Here is a 13,187-nt window from a genome sequence, read left to right as displayed (position 1 = left end):
CGCCTTGCTAAAACAATGTACTTATGTATGGGTATCTCAATGTAGGTGAATTAGGATGCCAAGCTATGGGGGGTCCTGTTTTGTTTCAGCACCTCCCAGAGCATGCAAAGGGGAACTAGAATAATGTATTTTTTAAGTCCACAAAAACAAAATATAGGTGGGCTTTCTGGATAACTACTGTTTTCCAATAAATGGTCAGGAATCTAAAGACCTGATGTATGGTACTACATGTTTTCTAAACCCTGCCTGCAAATACGAAATTTCATTGTCGTCTTCAATCCATGCATCAAGTATGTTCAGAATCTGCCTACAGAATACTTTCTGGGAAACGTCTATTAGGTAATTGGTCTGCAATTCAGTGTGAAATCCTTAGAGCACTTTTTGTGTATAGGCTCAATCTCTGCAGCTTTCCAGAAGGTGGAAATCTCAGCTCCCTCTAATACTGCTTTTGCAAGTATGTTGAAGTATATAGCCCAGCTCTTCAAATCGGCAATAAATAGATCCCCAGGAATCCCAATGAGGGCCACAGCTTTATCTGGCACAATCCTCCTGGTGGCACCCACGGTGTACACTAAGTCTACGGTCAGTCCCGGTTTGAGGGTAAGAATCAGTGTGTTTAGTGGTTCAGTGGTAGCGGAATTAGCCTTTCCTGCCATATTGTATAAGTCTGAGAAGTTCTTCCTCCAGACATGGGGCTATATGTAGTTGGTCAAGATGGGTTTTCCACACTGCCCCATTATCTTTGAATTTGTGTTTTTAGAGCATCATGCATGATGTCCCAGAGTTGGGTATCCCCAGCCCCACAAGCCTGCAGCTACATTTTTTTATATTGGGTCCTCTTAGACCTTATGAGATCACATCTGCCACTTTCAGCGCATGGAGCAACTCATTTTAAGTGGCGGGGACATCCCTGTTAAACCATGGTTTATTTGGTTTAATAGTTAAGTGGTCCCTCCTCTGATAATGATAGGAACATTCACCAACAGTGGTGTAAAAATCCTTATGAATAACTAGAGTATCGAAATTTCTAGTTTCAGGGTTACATAGCCTATCCAAATCCTCTATGAAGGTAGTCAGGGCCTCCAAGATCTTTGGCTGGTTTGAAACTCATGCCCATTTCACTGGACACCTATTATTTGCTGTCCCAATGTCCCTGGAGTGTGACAACGAGACATCCTTTAATTGAGCCATTACATCCACCAATGTACAGTGAATGGTATTGTGATTGCTATCATTTCTTGCAGCCACCCCCATAGAGTTAACAGACCTTCATTACAGCACGGGGATGAGGACATAATCAATCCTGCTAGTATGAGCTGGGTGATTATAGGTGTGTTGGGCTTCGAGGTCTGATCTCGTACAACAATTGCTGCATCCACAGTTGATGTATCTAAAGCAGGGATACCCTATTCTTAATCCTCGACCTCGCTGGGTAAATTGCCATGGCTATCTAATGGTTCCCAAGTTGTTTTGAAGTCCCCCTTGACGATCAAGGAGTCATAGGTATCAAAGTCCCCCTTGTGTGTCATAAAATGCTTCAATGTAGGTGTTTCCCCGCCCTCTCTGCTCTGACGCTCTAATATATATGTTGTACATTTGGATTGTAGGGCCAGCCTTGCTAGTAAAAGGGATGCCCTGAATATTGGGGAAGATATATCAATTAGACCTATGTGAGTGATCAACGATGATCGTACCCAGATTGTTAGGTCACCAGAGGGATGACCCTTTACTGTATAGTGAGCAGGAATCCAAAAGGACAAATATCCCACCATATATACATGTTCCAAACACCCTGTCTCTTAGAATAGGTAAATGTCAAAGTGATGTATAAATTCAGCCCAATCAGGGCCTCCAAGTCTGTGTTTCAGGCTAACCTATACATGGGTGCCTTTGAAGAGAAGTATATATACAACAAGGTGGCTCCATTCTTTGAGAATATTCAACACTGGACTTGATACATGGATTATATTTTCTTTGTCTGGAGTGGGCAAGAAGAACAATTAGAAGATTTTTGTCTATTGATCAGCCTGTGTGATCATAATCTCAAGTATACACATAAATCAAGTAGGGAACAAGTGTAATTTCTTGACATATGGATACAACGTAGAGATCAGCAACTACAAGTTTCACTCTACACAAAACCTACAGCTAGGAACACGCTTCTTCATTTTGACAGCTTCCACCCGTAGTGCCAAAAGCAATTCAGTCAGTTTCTCTGATTGCGTAAAAACTGTACAAACATTCAGAATTTCTTAAAAAATGAAGAAACTCTTAAAGATGAACTGTTACTTAGGGGCTTCCCTAGACACCTTTTTCGTGATTCCCTAAAAAGGTCATGATACTGTAATAGGGGCAGCATGTTTCACAATAGAAGAAGAGAGAATGAGTACAAACTTGTGTGTGTTGCATTCCACTTGAACTTGGACCAGAAAATGTTACAAATTGTCAACTCACAATGACACATATTAAATGTTCAAAGTTAGCAGATCCAAATCCCTGGTCTGTCTCCCTGGGCACTGTATTTACTGGATATCCAGTTGTTTTAATCACCAAAGGTACTGAGAAAGTTATTTGACCTCTATCCTTCTTTTTATTCCAATTTTTTCATGAAACAATGTTGTATTCACATCATTCTTATGTTTATCCACATCTTGTATATGTAATTCATTTCATGCTTCACATTATAACTTCAATGATCCCATGATCCCAATGCATTTCGGCGTATTTTATCAGGGGAAAATCTGTAAAGATAACAATGGTTCTTTAACTTATATGCATTCGAATTACCACCACTGAATCATATAACTAAACATTTATGCATCAATTCTATTAATGCAAAACAATTCTAAACGTTCTCTCTCTTAAGTAAAACTTAACGATTTTTAATTTCTAATGTTCCTACACTTTGTTAACTTCATATGTGTTAAACCGAAAACCAATAGGTGTTTAAAGACGAATGGTTATTATTTTGGTTTGTATCGAGTTCACAATCACGTTAATACTTATGGTGCCACGTGAGTTTGCGAAAGCTGTACTGGCAATGGCTATGGCTTCTTGTTTCAGTTTAAAGTTCGCCTGCCGCTTTTTGCTCGTTCAGCTTCAATGCTGTGCTTACCGCGTTTGTCTTCACTACGCTGTCGCTCGCGTTTGCCTGCCGCTTTTTGCGCGTTGAGCTTCAAAACTGTGCTTACCGCGTTTGTCTTCACTACGCTGTCGCTTGAGTTCTGTGGATCCTGCCTACGCCGTACGTGTGTGTACGTGATTCAGTGTTTAGATGTAATAAAAAACGGACTATGTAGGGATGCATCGCCGTGTGTGTAGTCTTAAAGTGATATATACTTGAAAATTAAGACTGTTTTGAATCTGTTAATGCTTTATAGATATGATGAGATGAACAAAAAAAGTGCACACCTTATATTCAATAAATAAATTACAGCAATATTTTTTCACATGCTATAATTAATAAACGCCGTCAGGGTAATACTACCAGCAATATATACAACTTAATGGTGATCATTTATAAGTAACACAAAAATTCAATTCTTTCATTTAATCCTTTGGGTTTCATGGTTTCCAGATAATAAATCCAGTGATTTTCTCGTTTTAAAAGAGTTTTTTTATTGTCTGCACCTGGTTTTCTTTCTACTACCTCAAGAATGCAGGTTTTTAATTCATCTATTCTGTGTTGAGCTTCAATGAAGTGCGCGGCTTTGGTAGATTTCATCATCTTGGTTCGTATGTTGCTTGTATGTTCATTGAGTCTGATCTTTAGTTTCCTCTCTGTTTAACCTGCATAGTTTCTACCACATGGGCAATTTAAAAGATAAATGATGTTGTAAGTATCACATGTTCCATTTACTTTTAGTTTGATTTCTTTGCCCGTGATGGGGTGTGGGTGCTATTCCCTTTTTGAATGTTTTCACAATTACGGCAGTTCAAACATGGTTGTGTGCCTCTGTATCTCACAATTGACACTTTCATGTGGGTAGGTTTTAGAAGTTCTCCTATGTTTTTGGATCTGGTATGTGCAAATAAAGGTTCAGTTACGAACGTGTCTTTGAAATCTGGTTCTGCCGCCAATAAGGGCCAGTGTTTTCTTATGATTTTTTTGAATTGATGATTCTTGGTTGAATATTGGCTTACACAGGTGATTTTTTGCTCTGTTTTTTTGGTTGTTGTTTGAATAGATCTTCTCTCTTGGTGTTCTGAATTCTGTGCTGAGCTTGTTGTAGTATGTTATCTGGGTATCCTCTTTTCTTGAATCTATTAATCATTTCATTAGTTTGTATCTCCAGTTGATGTGGTTCCGAGACTACTCTTTTAACCCTCATCAGTTGGGAATAGGGTAAATGTTTCTTTAATGAAGGAGGATGGTAACTCTCGAATCTTAAGATGTTGTTCCTATCTGTACTTTTTCTGAATAAATTAGTTGCAAAGCCCATAGGCGTGTTTGTGATTTCTACATCCAGAAAATGTATCTTGTCTTTTTTTATTTCCCATGTAAATTGTATCCTCGTATCAATTGTGTTTAACTCCTCTATTTGTTTGGTGAGTGCTGCTTGCGTTCCTTCCCATGCAATGAAAATATCGTCTATAAAGCGTACATATAGACGAACATGTTTATTCCAATCCTCTTTATTTGAGATATGTGCCTCCTCAAATTCTTTCATAAACATATTAGCATATGTCGGTGCAGCTGGATTACCCATTGAAGTACCGCTTTTCTGTAGATACCATTCTTCCTGATAGACAAAGTAGCTGTGCATTAAAGTGAATTCTAGTAGTTCCATCAAAAATATTTTCATATTTTGCTCATAGTTGCTTTCCAATAGTGCTTTTTCTACCGCCTCTAGGCCTTGGTTATGTGGTATAGAAGTGTATAATGCTTTGACATCTACTGTTGCCATAAAGATTTGTTGGTGATCTGAGTCTTGAATTTTAGATAATTTTTGAAAAAATCTGTGGTATCTTTAATGTAGGATTGGGCTGAAGTGACCAATGGCTGCAAATATTTGTCAAGTAATTTGCCAATAGGCTCATGAATGCTGTTTCTCGTGGACACGATGGGTCGGCAAGGTGGTCATTGCAAATCCTTATGCACTTTTGGTGTCATGTAGAAATTAGGAGCTTTAGGATACTGTTGTATGAGATATTTCTTGACATGATCTGTTATGATTACAGCATCTACTGCCTTCTTAAGGATCATTTGTAAAATATTTTGTATTTCTTGAGTGGAATTCGAGTCCAGCTTCATGTATAGATTTTCATCCCCCAGGTGTTCTTTGACCTTCATTTCATAATATGTCCGGTCCAGTATCACTAGGGCACCCCCTTTGTCTGCTTTTTGACATATGATGTTTTCATTGTTGCTGATGGACTTTATTACTTCACGTTCTTTGATTGTCATGTTTTGAAATTTGTTTTTCTTTTTGGTATTGAGTGAATGAATGTCTTGTTTACAAAGATGTTCGAATAAATCTATCGTTTTGTGGCTCACAGGCGCCATATATGTACTAGTGCTTTTTAAGCCTTTGAGTTGATCATCTTCTTCTGTGTTTTTTTCTAACACCAGATTGTCAAAAAAAGTCTAAGTCTTAATTTCCTGGTTAGTTTGAATAAACTTATGCCCAATTCCAAGATGTTGGTTTGGGTTGTGGGGACAAATGATGTGCCCTTCTGTAAGGTATTCAGTTGTATTGTATTTAGTGGACATTGTGATATATTTAATACCAGGTTGTCTATTGAGGATTCTGCGTTCTTCATTTTTTCTTTCCCGCTTTGGCTGTTACTGTCCTTGTTTGTGGCGGACCTTTTTCTTTTTCCTTTTCCCCGACGGGGTCTCCCATTTCCTCTTGGCCTCCATCTAAAAAAGGTATTTCCTTAGATGTAGTCGCATTTTCTGCTGGTTTACGTGCGTTGGGTTGTCGGGCTCTTTGAAATGTTGTTGCTTCGCTGTCTGTGGATGAAGAATCTGTTTGTGACCCATATGGTTTGTGCTGTTTTCTTTTGGCGTATATGTCCTCCCACGTGTACTCCTCTTCTAGTTTATAGTCTAAAGTTTCTCTCCTATATTTTCTAATCTTTCTGTGGTTTACTTCCTGTGTATGTTTGATTAGTTGATTGTTAATATCTTCAAGGATTTCAGTGAGTTCTTCCGGTGATGATAGTTTATTCAATTTGTCTTTCACATTGTTAATTTCAGTATCTACTTCTTCCAAAATTTTAGATAATTCTTCAATTATTGTGAGATACAGAGGCACACAACCATGTTTGAACTGCCGTAATTGTGAAAACATTCAAAAAGGGAATAGCATCCCACACCCCATCACGGGCAAAGAAATCAAACTAAAAGTAAATGGAACATGTGATACTTCCAACATCATTTATCTTTTCAATTGCCCATGTGGTAGAAACTATGTAGGTTAAACAGAGAGGAAACTACATATCAGACTCAATGAATATAAAAGCAACATACGAACCAAGATGATGAAATCTATCATAGCCGCGCACTTCATTGAAGCTCAACACAGAATAGATGAATTAAAGACCTGCATTCTTGAGGTAGTAGAAAGAAAACCAGGTACAGACAATAAAAAAACTCTTTTAAAATTAGAAAATCTCTGGATTTATTACCTGGAAACCATGAAACCGGAAGGATTAAATGAAAGAATTGAATTTTTGTGTTACTTATAAATGATCATCATTAAGTTGTATATATTGCTGATGGTATTACCCTGACGGCGTTTATTAATTATAGCATGTGAAAAAATATTGCTGTAATTTATTTATTGAATATAAGGTGTACACTTTTTTTGTTCATCTCATCGTATCTATAAAGCATTAACAGATTCAAAACAGTCTTAATTTTCAAGTATATATCACTTTAAGACTACACACACGGTGACGCATCCCTACATAGTCCGTATTTTATTACATCGAAACACTGAATCACGTACACACATGTATGGTGTAGACGGAGCAACAGAATGCAAGCGACAGCGTAGTGAAGACAAACGTGGTAAGCACAGTTTTGAAGCTGAACGCTCGAAAAGCGGCAGGCGAACACGAGCAACAGCGTAGTGTAGACAAGCGCGGTAAGCACAGCATTGAACCTGAACGAGCGAAAAGCGGTAGGCGAACTTTAAACTGAAACAAGAAACCATAGCCATTGCCAATACAGCTTTTGCAAACTCACGTGGAACCATAAGTATTAACGTGATTGTGAACTCGATACAAACCAAAATAATAACCACTCGTCTTTAAACACGTATTGGTTTTTCGGTTTAACACATATGAAGTTAACAAAGTGTAGGAACATTAGAAATTAAAATTTGAGTTTTACTTAAGAGAGAGAACGTTTAGAATTGTTTTGCATTAATAGAATCGATGCATAAATGTTTAGTTATATGATTCAGTGGTGGTAATTCAAATGCATATAAGTTAAAGAACTGTTGTTATCTTTACAGATTTTCCCCTGATGAAGGCGTAAATATGCCGAAATGCATTGGGATCATGGGATCATTGAAGTTATAATGTGAAGCATGAAATGAATTACATATACAAGATGTGGATAAACATAAGAATGATGTGAATACAACATTGTTTCATGAAAAAATTGGAATAAAAAGAAGGAAAGAAGTCAAATAACTTTCTCAGTACCTTTATTGATTAAAACAACTGGATATCCAGTAAATACAGGGCCCAGGGAGACAGACCAGGGATTTGGATCTGCTAACTTTGGATCTTTATTTTTTACACTCCAGAGCGGGGAGTGATACCCGGGAGCGCTTAAGAACGTTAAGATTAGTAAAACTTTCGCAGTGCACAACCACCCAGTTATACATATTAAACATTGACACAAAGGAGGGCAGGCTTTCTAAACCAAGAATTGCATTCCGAAGTAACCTTAGAAACATGCTTGTGAAGTTCAGTTGTGACAGTAAAAACAACTACTGTCAGAAATCCATTATAGGATAGAACCCAATAAGAGGCAAACACAATTGCAGTTTGTGCCATGCCTGTAAAGGAGCGGTTGTTTCTAATGAGATAGCATTCGGTGAAAGGAGAATTACCTTGACCAATATGGCCAATTGTAGAGCATCTAATTTAACCCCTTCCGCGCTGATGACAAGCTCAGCTCGTCATGAGGCTTACCTGCTGTGCGCTCATGACGAGCTGAGCTCGTCATGTAACGCGATATTTACAAAAACGCTGCGCACAGCAGGAAAAGCCGCCGCAGCGATGCGGTTAATATACCTTATCCTGTGCCCATGTAGACTGGGATATATAGGGTAAACAAGCCTCAAATTCTAAGTAAGGTGCAGTGAACACAAATCTGTCATACGCAGAAACAAGAATTCAACACCCCTGGTCCAACACTGAATGCAGGTTGGTCATACTGTAAAGGATCTCACTAGGACCATCATTTAGAAAATACAATCTACCAAAGGGATTGATCATATTCAGCAGCGTAAAAAGAGAAAAGTGTTTTTACCTGGTTTGTGTCATTACCGTTTTGCCCATTGAATGGAAGATCTCTTCAATCAACAAAGCACTTCATGATATTTTGCTCTCTGTATACTTCTTTTAGAATGCGGTTGTTCCATCCCATGCTTAGCAGGATATCTTTTAATACACACCAAGAGGGTTTGTTCTTTATTTGAGTCTCCTGCGATATGTTTCTCAGTTCTGCATTTTATTACTCAAGCGCTGAAACTATAGAAGAAATATGCATTGTGATTTTAGTAATGTCAATGAATTATTACTTACATTTGTGCAGTATAGATCCAGTTGGCTCTAATGTAACTGTATTAGCAATGCAATACTTGAGCCTGATTGTGGTATTTTTCTCTTTATGTGATGTTATGGTACCGTGCTACTTTGCATGTGATTTTTAATGTGATTTTATGGTCATATAAATGGCCAAATAAAGATGATTATGATGATGAGAGAAGTGTATTTGAGCTTTACTTTGTGGATAGGAGAGGCTTGAACAAGGTTATTCCATGGGAGAATGTTATGAGATAGCTCCACTGAATACTTTTATTTGTTTCAGTTTTAATGTAGCTTTGATTGCTTGGACTGTGGTCCTGTATATCGTATTAGAGTTCCCTTCCACTCCATAATCCCCTTGCTGGATACTATTCCTGTCCCATGTCTGCATAGCTGTTCAGACATTTACATCAGTGAATAGTTGGGTGGCCCAATAACTATTATAGTTCTGCATTTGCTACCCACCAATGTCTGCAGCATTCTTCATTGTTTCTTTTGAATACCGCTTATTGCCTTTTTATTAATCGAAGCGGTGTCCTTTGGACCCAGGGGACCATCTGGTCAACCTGTTCCTTCTAGTTGTCCTGTGTTAGACAATGCGTTAGTGCTAATTTGGAACCTATGGTAAGTCTGATAACTAGTTCGTAACATGGGTTGGAGATTTGTTGCACATTAATTGGTTAAAGTGTGACTCTGTCACCAGGTAATCTTTTATGAGGTATCTCTGCACATGGTCCTTATTTGGCACTGCTTGGGCAGTGTTTTCTAAGTCTATATACCATTTTGGTGGGTAGCATTAATTTGTTGGACGCATTTTGTGTATTGAGTGTATTTCTACTTCTTTGGTTTTTCCTCTATCTCCTTTTCTGGTCTGAGTACACCAGTTCTATTGAATATGGGTTTTATGTGTTAATTCTCCTGATCCTTTTATGTTTATTTATTCCCCTTTACAGGTCTTATAACTCTTGGTTCCTTTCCCCTGCCTCCCATCCCCTATCTGTTTGTTCTTTTCAGGGCCTGAAGAAGGTAATAGCCAGCATTTTGTGTTTTGCACTGAAACACAGGTCGGCGCTAACTAAATGTGAACCCTAAGACCACTTGTTTTTTTTAAATAAAATATAAGAGAGATTAAAAGAAGAATCCCTATGTGGAAGTGCATCAGCTTCATTTTCATGAACATGTATTCAATTATAAAGCAACCCTACTGAGTATTTGTGACCATATGTAAAAAATAACAGGGTACGTATGGATATATAATAACAAAATAGGTATTTCTGTGTTGGATTATTCTTTATAATATTTGTCTCAAAGCACTTTCGTATTAGTATAATCAAAGGTATTGGTCTTGGTTTTCTACTTGATATTTTAATTGTATTTAATTGTTTGATTTTTTGGATGTACGAATAAGTATGATTGAAATATGTTTGTGGATGTGTCTACATTTTAGTATGCTTGGGTGTAAGACAAATTACCTGAAGAGAGTTAATCTGTTCAATATGTTGTTTCTTTTCATTTGTTGTGTCATTGAATTAAATGTTTTCACTGTATTTATATGCAAAATACAATACTAGAATGCAATAAAAAGGAGAAACATTAAAAGAGACTCAATAGTATATATATTTTATTTGATACATTTGCCTAGTAGTCTGGGATGTCATGTATGGTGGCACAAGATTGATATTTAATGCAATATAAATATATGGGAAGTATACCTTTGTATAGTAATAGAGTAGGCAGGTCTGTTTGTTGTTTTGTTTTTCAGGCCCCCTATATTCAAGGACAAAATATTGATAGTATTTGGATCTTTACTTTGTTCCTGGTGCTGCACAAGGGAGATCTCCTCAACTGTTGTCCTATAATTCAGGCCTGTCCCCCCCCCCCCACACTTGGACATGCCCTCTCTCCGAGATGTAAATCGCTGACACTTTCGGGTATGTTATAGAGGGGCCTGGGTGAAGTCACTCAACCATTGATGTCCCCAGTTCCTCTCTCTGATTAGGGATAGTAGGGTGAAAATTTGAGGAATGGGGACATGGGCCCAGAGGTCTATTTTTAAAGTGGATCTGGGAACAGGCAGAGGTTTTACATAAGGCCTAGAGCCACTAGATCCTCCGCCAGGTGAGTGTGTCTTACTTTAAGTTTGATATAAACATAATTGTTTCCTGATTGATCATGGGATCTATTGGCTTGAAGAATGTCAGAGCGCATTAGAGAACAGCAATTTTGCACAGCTTTTATCAAATGGATGCATTTGGTATTAAGTTACTCCACTTTCTCTCTTAGTCCAGCATCTAAATTGGGGCATGTTTGCAAGATAAACGCAGCTGGGATTTCTAACTACTTCAATGCGCCCTTCCCCAGTTTTTAATGTATGTGACACACCACTCTTCACAGGGGCCATAGTCCAAACAGGGCCTACCCCTGTGGGTCTATGGTCCACTAGATTATACATATGAGTATTTGGGTGGGGGACTAGGTTGGTCCGACTCATGTACCCTAATCCATGGAAAGACTTATCTCTGGAAGACTTCCGCCTATTGTGTTCATCTACTAAGGTGGTATATGTGCTAGTGGAGAAGTTAATGGGTGCTCTACCTCTTGCTAGTCTTTCAGCCTGCTTACATTGTCTAAATTTCCCAACTTCATCAGAGAAAGCTTCTAGTTGCAATTTCAGGCCAATAGCCTCATTCTGTAACCACTTGGCCAACGTAATTATATTGACAGTTTCATGATTAACAGTTGCTCCATACGAAAGTCCACAGTGGGTCAACCTACCAATTAACTAACATCTAATGTTCTCTCTGGTATCTTTCTCTGGCCACTACATGGTTGGAGTTTTGAAAGGACCAAGTAGCTGTTTGTGAATAATATTGACGGCTCCAAATGTACCGGTGTACATTCAGTAGAATGGGCAGCTTCAGCGATTTCAACAGTGGCCTCCAAAGGCGTTCTGAACAAGAGAGCATCTGATCCAAACAGTTAAGAATTGGATCTTGTAGTTTTACTTTTTAACTTGTTGTCAAGTAGAGCAGCAATCTTGCCACCGCTATACCTTGCTTCTGACCTGTAGCTTTATCACCCCCGAGAAGAGTTTCAACTCCTTGATCAGAGTGTCAATATCCTCAAGCGATGTATTAACTTAGAGCTGGATCTGAAGGTGTTAGCTTAGAGCTTTTGCTCCCTTTCCCTGGCAAGTTCTCAGTAGCTTTGCGCATGCTCATTGTAGCAAACTCCCATGGGACTGTACCTATATTGGCAAGCAAATTAGCACAGATAGGAGAGGACTCACCCTTGTTGCAGTCAAAAGGGTAACCTTCTGAGTCGACCATGAGGGGTGGCCCATTCCAGCCTCCTGTGGGATCTGACAGGCTCGAAAGGGCCTCCTCTTGGCCCAGCCTTCACCAAAGCTTGCACCCGGGTGTGTTCTGTATGTGTCCCGTGCCCACAGGTGTCCCATGGCATTATAAGGGCAGCAAGCCCCTCGTTGGCTTCTCCTGGGCAATGTGACTTGTGAGCAATGCAGTCCAACACAGTCTCTGCTCCGAAGACTCTTGCAGCAGCGTGCCCATGCACACGGATCTCCCGTGGTGATAGAAGAGCAGTAGGCCCCTCCTTGGCTTCTCTTGAGTGATGTGGATTGCGGTTAATGTAGTCCCAGACATCCTCTGCTCCTGAAGGCTCTTGCAGCAGCGTCCCTCGACTGCTGGTCTTCTGCAGCATTATAATGGCAGCAAGCCTCTCCTCAGTTTCACCTGGGAAATGTGGATTATGGGCAATGCAGTCCCACACAGCCTCAGCTCCCAAGGCTCTCGCTGCAGCATCCTGCATTACTGGGTCTTCCCAGGTGTTATAAGGGCAGCAAGCCCCTCCTTGGCATATCCTGGGTAATGTTTATTATGGACAATGCATTCCCACACATCCTCTGCTTCCAAAGCCCTAATGGTAGCGTCCGGGACCAGCGGGTCTCCGGTGTCATTATAGGGGCAGCAAGCCCCTCCTTGGTTTCTCCTAGGTGAAGTGGATTGTGGGCAATGCAGTCCTACACAGTCTTTGCTCCCAAGGCTCTCACGGTAGCATCCTGCAGGTCTCCTCTGGCTTCATAAGGACAGTAAGCCCCTCCTTGGCTTTTCTGGATTGATGTGGATTAAGGGCAATGCAGTCACACACAGCCTCTGCTCCGAAGGCTCTTGCAGCATCCTCTCCATACACGCGGATCTCCCATGGCGATATAAGGACAGCAAGCCCCTCCTTGGCTTCTCCTGAGTCATGTGGATTGCAGGTAATGTAGTCCCACTCATCCTCTACTTCCTAGTCTCTTGCAGCAGCGTCCCGCACCTGAAGGTCTTCTTCAGCATTATAAGGACAGCCCGCCCTTACTTGGCTTCACCTCGGCAATGTGTAATGTGGGTAATGCA

Source organism: Lissotriton vulgaris, chromosome 11, assembly GCF_964263255.1.
Source record: "Lissotriton vulgaris chromosome 11, aLisVul1.2, whole genome shotgun sequence".
NCBI classification, from domain to species: Eukaryota; Metazoa; Chordata; class Amphibia; order Caudata; family Salamandridae; genus Lissotriton; species Lissotriton vulgaris.
Note: the sequence above shows the minus strand (reverse complement) of the source record.